Source organism: Arachis hypogaea, chromosome 19, assembly GCF_003086295.3.
Source record: "Arachis hypogaea cultivar Tifrunner chromosome 19, arahy.Tifrunner.gnm2.J5K5, whole genome shotgun sequence".
Classification (NCBI taxonomy): Eukaryota; Viridiplantae; Streptophyta; class Magnoliopsida; order Fabales; family Fabaceae; genus Arachis; species Arachis hypogaea.
This window is the reverse complement of record NC_092054.1, coordinates 94,674,209-94,684,260: the sequence shown is the minus strand read 5'-3', so window position 1 is coordinate 94,684,260 and position 10,052 is coordinate 94,674,209. Positions and strand designations below refer to the sequence as shown.

Genomic DNA, 10,052 nt, shown 5'->3' with positions numbered 1-10,052 from the left:
CTTATGTAAATCACTGGTGAGGATTTCAGATAAGCGAATAGAGATGCTTTCGTTTCTCTGAACCTCTGCTTTCCTGCTATCTTCATCCAATCAGTCTTACTCCTTTCCATGGCTGGCTTTATGTGATACATCACCACTGTCAATGGCTACTTTCGGTCTTCTCTCGGGAAAATGATCCAAATGCCCTGTCACGGCACGGCTAATCGTCTGGAGGCATCACCCTTGTCAATGGTTTCATCTTATCCTCTCAGTGAAAATGGTCAACGCACCCTGTCACGGCACGGCTATTCATCTGTCGGTTCTCGATCCTGCTGGAATAGGATTTACTATCCTTTTGCGTTTGTCACTACCCCCGGCAATCGCGAGTTTGAAGCTCGTCACAGTCATTCAATCATTGAATCCTACTCGAAATACCACAGACAAGGTTTAGACCTTCCGGAGTCTCTTGAATGCCGCCATCATTCTAGCTTACACCACGAAGATTCTGATTAAGAGATCTAAGAGATACTCATTCAATCGAAAGTAGAACGGAAGTGGTTGTCAGGCACGCGTTCATGGGGGAATGATGATGATTGTCACGTTCATCACATTCAGGTTGAAGTGCGAATGAATATCTTAGAAGCGAAATAAGATGAGTTAAATAGAAAACAGTAGTACTTTGCATTAATCTTTGAGGAACAGCAGAGCTCCACACCTTAATCTATGGAGTGTAGAAACTCTACCGTTAAAAATACATAAGTGAAAGGTCCAGGCATGGCCGAATGGTCAGCCCCTCTGATCTAAGAACCAGGCATCCAAAGATGATCCTGAGATCCTAAGATGATCAAAAGATTTTCAAAGATATCTAATACAATAGTAAAAGGTCTTATTTATAATAAACTAGCTACTAGGGTTTACAGAAGTAAGTAATTGATGCATAAATCCACTTCCGGGGCCCACTTGGTGTGTGCTTGGGCTGAGCTTTAACTTTCCACGTGCAGAGGCCATTTGTGGAGTTGAACGCCAGGTTTTGATCCATTTCTGGCGTTCAACTCTGGTTTTTGATCCCTTTCTGGCGCTGAACTCCAGAATTGGGCAGAGAGCTGGCGTTGAACGCCAGTTTGCATCATCTATTCTTGGCCAAAGTATGGACTATTATATATTGCTCGAAAGCCCTGGATGTCGACTTTCCAACGCAATTGGAAGCGCGCCATTTCGAGTTCTGTAGCTCCAGAAAATCCACTTTGAGTGCAGGGAGGTTAGAATCCAACAGCATCAGCAGTCCTTCTTCAACCTCTGAATCTGATTTTTGCTCAAGTCCCTCAATTTCAGCCAGAAAATACCTGAAATCACAAAAAAACACACAAACTCATAGTAAAGTCCAGAAATGTGAATTTAACATAAAAACTAATGAAAACATCCCTAAAAGTAACTAGATCCTACTAAAAACATACTAAAAACAATGCCAAAAAGCGTATAAATTATCCGCTCATCACAATAGGATAAAAAGAATAGAATATACTATAAATTCCAAACTATCAATGGAACATAGCTCCAATCAAATGAGCGGGACTTATAGCTTTTTGCCTCTTGAATAGTTTTGGCATCTCACTTTATCCATTGAGGTTCAGAATGATTGGCATCTATAGGAACTAAGAGTTCAGATAGTGTTATTGATTCTCCTAGTTCAGTATGATGATTCTTAAACACAGCTATTTTATGAGTCTTGGCCGTGGCCCTAAGCACTTTGTTTTCCAGTATTACCACTGGATACATGGTGCACGAAATTGTGATGTCCAGGCTCGAACAATCCCTGGCAACGTGAGCAACTTGGTACGCGTAATCATGATTACACTTTAATTATGTAAAATTCATGGCTCTTTCTTTCCCTAGCAATGGCGCCAAGAACATGGTGCCAATACCATGGTTCACAACTTCAATACAACTAACCAGCAAGTGCACTGGGTCGTCCAAGTAATACCTTACGTGAGTAAGGGTCGAATCCCACGGAGATTGTTGGTATGAAGCAAGCTATGGTCACCTTGCAAATCTCAGTTAGGCAGATATAAATTGATAATGATATTTTCGAATACTAAATAATAGAATAGGGATAGAGATACTTATGTAAATCATTGGTAGGAATTTCAGATAAGCGAATGGAGATGCTTTCGTTCCTCTGAACCTCTGCTTTCCTGCTATCTTCATCCAGTCAGTCTTACTCCTTTCCATGGCTGGCTTTATATGATACATCACCATTGTCAACGGCTACTTTCGGTCATCTCTCGGGAAAATGATCCAATGCCCTGTCACGGCACGGCTAATCGTCTAGAGGCATCACCTTTGTCAATGGCTTCATCTTATCCTCTCAGTGAATAATATGCTCACGCACCCTGTCACGGCACGGCTATTCATCTGTCGGTTCTCGATCATGCTGGAATAGGATTTACTATCCTTTTGCGTCTGTCACTAACGCCCTGCAATCGTGAGTTTGGAGCTCGTCACAGTCATTCAATCATTGAATCCTACTCGGAATACCACGGACAAGGTTTAGACTTTCCGGATTCTCTTGAATGCCGCCATCATTCTAGCTTACGCCACGAAGATTCTGGTTAGGAGATTTAAGAGATATTCATTCTAGCTTATTTCATGTAGAACGGAAGTGTTTGTCAGGCACGCGTTCATAGGGAATGATGATGATTGTCACGTTCATCACATTCAGGATGAAGTGCAAATGAATATCTTAGAAGCGAAATAAGATGAGTTGAATAGAAAACAGTAGTACTTTGCATTAATCTTTGAGGAACAGCAGAGCTCCACACCTTAATCTATGGAGTGTAGAAACTCTACCGTTAAAAATGCGTAAGTGAAAGGTCCAGGAATGGCCGAGATGGCCAGCCTCTCTGATCTAAGAACCAGGCGTCCAAAGCTGTCTAATACAATAGTAAAAGGTCCTATTTATAATAAACTAGTCACTAGGGTTTAAAGAAGTAAGTTATTGATGCATAAATCCACTTCCTGGGCCCACTTGGTGTGTGTTTGGGCTGAGCTTTGAGTGTTACACGTGCAGAGGCCATTTGTGGAGTTGAACGCCAGTTTTTGTGCCAGTTTGGGCGTTCAACTCTGGTTTTGGATCCTTTTCTGGCGCTGGACGCCAGATTTGGGCAGAGATCTGGCGTTGAACGCCAGTTTGCGTCGTCTATTATTCGCCAAAGTATGGACTATTATATATTGCTGGAAAGCCCTGGATGTCTACTTTCCAACGCAATTGGAAGCGCGCCATTTCGAGTTCAGTAGCTCCAGAAAATCCACTTTGAGTGCAGGGAGGTCAGAATCCAACAGCATCAGCAGTCCTTCTTCAACCTCTGAATCTGATTTTTGCTCAAGTCCCTTAATTTCAGCCAGAAAATACCTGAAATCACAGAAAAACACACAAACTCATAGTAAAGTCCAGAAATGTGAATTTAACATAAAATCTATTAAAAACATCCCTAAAAGTAACTAGATTCTACTAAAAATATACTAAAAATAATGCCAAAAAGCGTATAAATTATCCGCTCATCACAACACCAAACTTAAATTGTTGCTTGTCCCCAAGCAATTGAAAATCAAAATAGGATAAAAAGAATAGAATATACTATAAATTCCAAACTATCAATGAAACATAGCTCCAATCAAATGAGCGGGACTTATAGCTTTTTGCCTCTTGAATAGTTTTGGCATCTCACTTTATCCATTGAGGTTCAGAATGATTGGCATCTATAGGAACTCAGAGTTCAGATAGTGTTATTGATTCTCCTAGTTCAGTATGATGATTCTTAAACACAGCTATTTTATGAGTCTTGGCCGTGGCCCTAAGCACTTTGTTTTCCAGTATTACCACCGGGTACATAAATGCCACAGACACATAATTGGGTGAACCTTTTCAGATTGTGACTCAGCTTTGCTAAAGTCCCCAATTAGAGGTGTCCAGGGTTCTTAAGCACACTCTTTTTTTTGCTTTGGACCTTGACTTTAACCGCTCAGTCTCAAGTTTTTACTTGACACCTACACGCCACAAGCACATGGTTAGGGACAGCTTGGTTTAGCCGCTTAGACCAGGATTTTATTCCTTTTAGGCCCTCCTATCCACTGATGCTCAAAGCCTTGGGATCCTTTTTATTGCCCTTGCCTTTTGGTTTTAAGGGTTATTGGCTTTTTGCTCTTGCCTCTTGGTTTTAAGAGCTTTTGGCTTTTTCTGCTTGCTTTTCTTTCTATTTTTTTCTATTTTTTTTTTGCCTATTATTATTTTTTTTTTCTGCAAGCTTTGTTCTTTGCTGCTTTTTCTTGCTTCAAGAATCATTTTTATGATTTTTCAGATTATCAAATAACATGTCTCCTAGTCATCATTCTTTCAAGAGCCAACATATTTAACATTCTTAAACAACAACTTCAAAAGACATATGCACTGTTCAAGGATACATTCAGAAAATAAGAAGCATTGCCACCACATCAATATAACTAAACTAAGTTCAAGGATAAATTCAAAACTCATGTACTTCTTGTTCTTTTGAATTAAAACAGTTTTTATTTTAAGAGAGGTGATGGATTTATAGGACATTTATAACTTTAAGACACAGTTACTAACTACTAATGATCATGTAATGAAGACACAGACATAGATAAGCACATAACATAGAAAACGAAAAAAACAGAAGAAATAAGAACAAGGAATGAATCCACCTTAGTGATGGTGGCGTTTCCTTCTTGAGGAACCAATGATGTCCTTGAGCTCTTCTATGTCTCTTCCTTGTCTTTGTTGCTCCTCCTTCATTGCTTTTAGATCTTCTCTGATTTCATGAAGGATGATAGAGTGCTCTTGATGTTCCATCCTTAGTTGCTTCCAATAATTGTGTGGAAGAAAATGTATCCCCTGAGGTATCTCAGGGATCTCTTGATTTGCAGTCAAATGTTCTACCACTGAGCTATAGACCCTTGATGGAAGCTTTTGTCTTCCTTTTCCTCTTTCTAGAGGTTTCTCTGGCCTTAGGTGCCATCAATGGTTAAAAAAGCTATGCTTTTACCACACCAAACTTAGAATGTTGCTCGCCCTCGAGCAAAAGAAGAAAGAATAGAAGAATAAGAAGAAGATATGGAGGAGATGGATGGGAGTGTGTATTCGGCCATATGGGTGGGATTGGGTGGGAGAGAGATGATGAGGTAGGTGGGGATCCTGTGGGGTCCACAGATCCTGAGATGATCCTGTGGGGTCCACAGATCCTGAGGTGTCAAGGCATTTACATCCATGCACCAATTTAGGCATGTAAAATGCCCTTGCACACAACTCTAGGCGTTCAGCGCCAGGTTGGTGCCCATTTTGGGCGTTCAACGCCCATTTACTAGCCATTTCTGGCGTTGAACGCCAGAACCATGCTTGTTCTGGCGTTCAGCGCCAGAACCATGCTCTGTTCTGGCGCTGAACGCCAGACAGATGCTCCTCCAGGGTGTGATTTTTCTTCTGCTGTTTTTGATTCCGTTTTCAATTTTTCAATTGATTTTGTGACTCCACATGATCATGGACCTATAAAGACATATAACTAAGAAAAATATAGTTAGATAAATAAAAATTGGGTTGCCTCCCAACAAGCGCTTCTTTAATGACAATAGCTTGACAGTGGGCTCTCATGGAGCCTCACAGATGTGCAGAGCTTTGTTGAGACTCCTCAACACCGAACTTAGAGTTTGGATATGAGAGTTCAACACCAAACTTAGAGTTTCGATATGGCCTCCCAACACCAAACTTAGAGTTTGATTGTGGGGGCTCTGGTTGACTCTGTAGTGAGAGAAGCTTTTCATGCTTCATGGCAAAGAAATAAGAACAAGGAATGAATCCACCTTAGTGATGGTGGCGTTTCCTTCTTGAGGAACCAATTATGTCCTTGAGCTCTTCTATGTCTCTTCCTTGTCTTTGTTGCTCCTCCCTCATTGCTTTTTGATCTTCTCTTATTTCATGGAGCATGATGGAGTGCTCTTGATGTTCCACCCTTAATTGTCCCATGTTGGCACTTAATTCTCCTAGGGAGTGTTGATTTGATCCCAGTAGTTTTGTGGAGGAAAATGCATTTGAGGCATCTCTGGGATCTCATGGTGGTGAGCTTCTTGCGCCTCTTGAGCTCCATGAATGGGCTCTCTTGCTTGCTCCATCTTTTTCTTAGTGATGGGCTTCTCTTCCTTAATAGGAATGTCTCCTTCTATGAAAGCTCCAGTTGAGTAACATAGATGGCAGATAAGATGAGGAAAAGCTAGCCTTGCCATGGGGGATGACTTTTCGGCTATTTTGTAGAGTTCATTAGAGATGACTTCATGAACTTCTATTTCCTCTCCAATCATGATGCTATGAATCATGATGGCCCGATCCACAGTAACTTCAGATCAGTTGCTAGTGGGAATGATTGAGCATTGAATGAACTCCAACCATCCTCTAGCCACAGGCTTGAGGTCCAATCTTCTTAGTTGAACCGACTTGCCTTTGGAGTCAATCTTCCATTGAGCTCCTTCCACACATATGTCCATAAGGACTTGGTCCAACCTTTGATTAAAGTTGACCCTTCTAGTGTAGGGGCGTTCATCTCCTTGCATCATGGACAAGTTAAACGCCAACCTCACATTTTCCGGACTAAAATCTAAGTATTTCCCCCGAACCATTGTAACATAGTTCTTTGGATCCGGGTTCTTACTTTGATCATGGTTCTTGGTGATCCATGCATTGGCATAGAACTCTTGAACCATTAGGATGCCGACTTGTTGGATGGAATTTGTTAGAACTTCCCAACCTCTTCTTTGAATTTCATGTCGGATCTCCGGATACTCATTTCTTTTGAGTTTGAAAGGGACCTCGGGAATCACCTTCTTCTTGGCCACAACATCATAGAAGTGGTCTTGATGGGCTTTGGAGATGAACCTTTCTATCTTCCATGACTCGGAGGTGGAAGCTTTTGTCTTCCCTTTCCGCTTTCTAGAGGATTCTCCAGTCTTAGGTGCCATCAATGGTAATGGAAAAACAAAAAGCTTATGCTTTTACCACACCAAACTTAGAATATTGCTTGCCCTCGAGTAAGAGAAGAAAGAATAGATGAAGAAGAAGAAGAAAATATGGAAAAGCGGGGTGAAGTGTGTTTCGGCCAATTAGAGAGGAGAGGGTTTTGTTGTGTGAAAAAGAGGAAGAATGGAGGGCTATATATAGGGGAGGGAGGGGGGTTAAGGTTCGGCCATTTAGGGTGGGTTGGGTGGGAAATTGGTTTTGATATTTGAAGGTAGGTGGAGTTTATGAGGTAGGTTTATGGGGAAGAGTGGATGGATGTGAGTGGTGAAGAGGTGATGGGGAAGAGGGATTGAGGTGATTGGTGAAGGGTTTTATGGGATTGTGTGAAAGAGAGTGGGGAGGGATGAGAAGAAGTGAGTGGAGGTAGATGGGGATCCTGTGGGGTCTACAGATCCTGAGATGATCCTGTGGGGTCCACAGATCCTGAGATGATCTTGTGGGGTCCACAGATCCTGAGGTGTTCAAGAATTTACACCCTTGCACCAAATTAGGCATGCAAAATGCCCTTGCACGCAACTCTGGGCGTTCAGCGCCAGGTTGGTGCCCATTTGTTGGCCATTTCTGGCGTTGAACGCCAGAACCATGCTTGTTCTGGGCGTTCAGCGCCCAGACACTGCCCATTTTGGGCGTTCAGCGCCAGAACCATGCTCTGTTCTGGCGTTGAACGCCAGGCAGGTGCTTCCTCCAGGGTGTGATTTTTCTTCTGCTGTTTTTGATTCCATTTTCAATTTTTATATTTATTTTGTGACTCCACATGATCATGAACCTATAAAGACATGTAACTAAGAAAAATATAGTTAGATAAAAATTGGGTTGCCTCCCAACAAGCGCTTCTTTAATGTCAATAGCTTGACAGTGGGCTCTCATGGAACCTCACAGATGTGCAGAGCATTGTTGAGACTCTCCAACACCAAACTTAGAGTTTAGATATGGGAGTTCACCACCAAACTTAGAGTTTGGTTGTGGCCTCCCAACACCAAACTTAGAGTTTGACTGTGGGGGCTTTGTTTGACTCTACTTTGAGAGAAGCTTTTTTTGCTTCCTCTCCATGGATGCAGAGAGAGATCCTTGAGTTGTAAACACAAGGTTGTCCTTATTCAATTGAAGGATCAATTCCCCTCTGTCCACATCAATCACAGCTCTTGATGTGGCTAGGAAAGGTCTTCCTAGGATGATGGATTCATCCTCTTCCTTCCTAGTATCTAAGACTATGAAATCAGCAGGGATGTAAAGGCCTTCAACCTTTACTAACACGTCCTCTACTTGTCCATAAGCCTGTTTTCTTGAATTATCTGCCATCTCTAATGAGATTTTAGCAGCTTGTACCCCATAGATTCCCAGTTTCTCTATTACAGAGAGGGGCATGAGGTTTATTCCTGAACCAAGGTCACACAGAGCCTTAAAGATCATGGTACCTATGGTACAAGGTATTATGAACTTTCCAGGATCCTGTCTCTTCTGAGGCAATGTCAGTTGATCCAGATCACTTAGTTCATTGGTGAACAAGGGACGTTCATCTTCCCAAGTTTCAATACCAAATAATTTGGCATTCAGCTTCATGATTGCACCAAGAAACTTGGCAATTTGCTCTTCAGTAACATCCTCATTCTCTTCAAAAGAGGAGTACTCATCAGAGCTCATGAATGGTATAAGGAGGTTCAATGGAATTTTTTGTGGTCTCTAGATGAGTCTCAGATTCCTTAGGTTCCTCAAAGGGAAGCTCCTTATTGATCACTGGACGTCCCAGGGGGTCTTCCTCCTTGGGATTCACGTCCTCTCCTTTCCTTACAGGTTCGGCCATGGTACTTATGTCAATGGCCTTGCACTCTCCTTTTGGACTCTCTTCTGTATTGCTTGGAAGAGTACTAGGAGGGATTTCAGTGATCCTTTTACTCAGCTGGCCCACTTGTGCTTCCAGATTTCTAATGGAAGACCTTGTTTCATTCATGAAACTTACAGTGGCCTTAGATAGATCAGAGACTAAGTTTGCTAAGCTAGATGGATTCTGCTCAGAATTCTCTGTCTGTTGCTGAGTGGATGATGGAAAAGGCTTGCTATTGCTAAACCTGTTTCTTCCACCATTATTAAAGCCTTGTTGAGGCCTTTGATCCTTCCATGAGAAATTTGGATGATTTCTCCATGATGAGTTATAGGTGTTTCCATAAGATTCACCTAAGTAATTCACCTCTGCTATTGCAGGGTTCTCAGGATCATAAGCTTCTTCTGCATAAGAAGCCTCTTGAGTACTGTTGGATGCATCTTGCATTCCATTCAGACTCTGAGAAATCATATTGACTTGCTGAGTCAATATTTTGTTCTGAGCCAATATGGCATTCAGAGTATCAACTTCAAGAACTCCCTTCTTCATAGGCGTCCCATTACTCATAGGATTCCTCTCAGAAGTGTACATGAACTGGTTATTAGTAACCATATCAATGAGTTCTTGAGCTTCTGCAGGCGTTTTCTTTAGGTGAATGGATCCACCTGCAGAAGTATCCAATGACATCTTTGATAACTCAGATAAACCATCATAGAATATATCCAGGATGGTCCATTCTGAAAGCATGTCAGAAGGACACTTTTTGGTCAGCTGTTTGTATCTTTCCCAAGCTTCATAGAGGGATTCACCATCTTTTTGTTTGAAGGTTTGAACATCCACTCTAAGCTTGCTCAGCTTTTGAGGAGGAAAGAACTTGGCTAAGAAAGCCGTGACCAGCTTATCCCAAGAGTTCAGGCTGTCTCTGGGTTGAGAGTCCAACCAGATTCTAGCTCTGTCTCTTACAGCAAATGGGAAAAGCATGAGCCTGTAGACTTCAGGATCTACTCCATTAGTCTTAACAGTATCACAAATCTGCAAGAATTCAGTTAAGAACTGAAAAGGATCTTCAGATGGAAGTCCATGAAACTTACAGTTCTGCTGCATCAGAGAAACTAATTGAGGTTTCAGCTCAAAGTTGTTTGCTCCAATGGCAGGAATGAAGATGCTTCTTCCATG

The 10,052-nt window shown here is 41.9% G+C and overlaps 1 non-coding gene across 1 annotated transcript; it reads left to right on the top strand.

The window, feature by feature from the left end:
* The first annotated feature begins 9,617 nt into the window (after positions 1-9,617).
* On the top strand, positions 9,618-9,725 carry LOC112781286 (small nucleolar RNA R71). The gene has a single exon (XR_003192071.1). It is a non-coding gene; the product is annotated as a small nucleolar RNA R71 (small nucleolar RNA).
* The last annotated feature ends 327 nt before the right edge of the window (positions 9,726-10,052 follow it).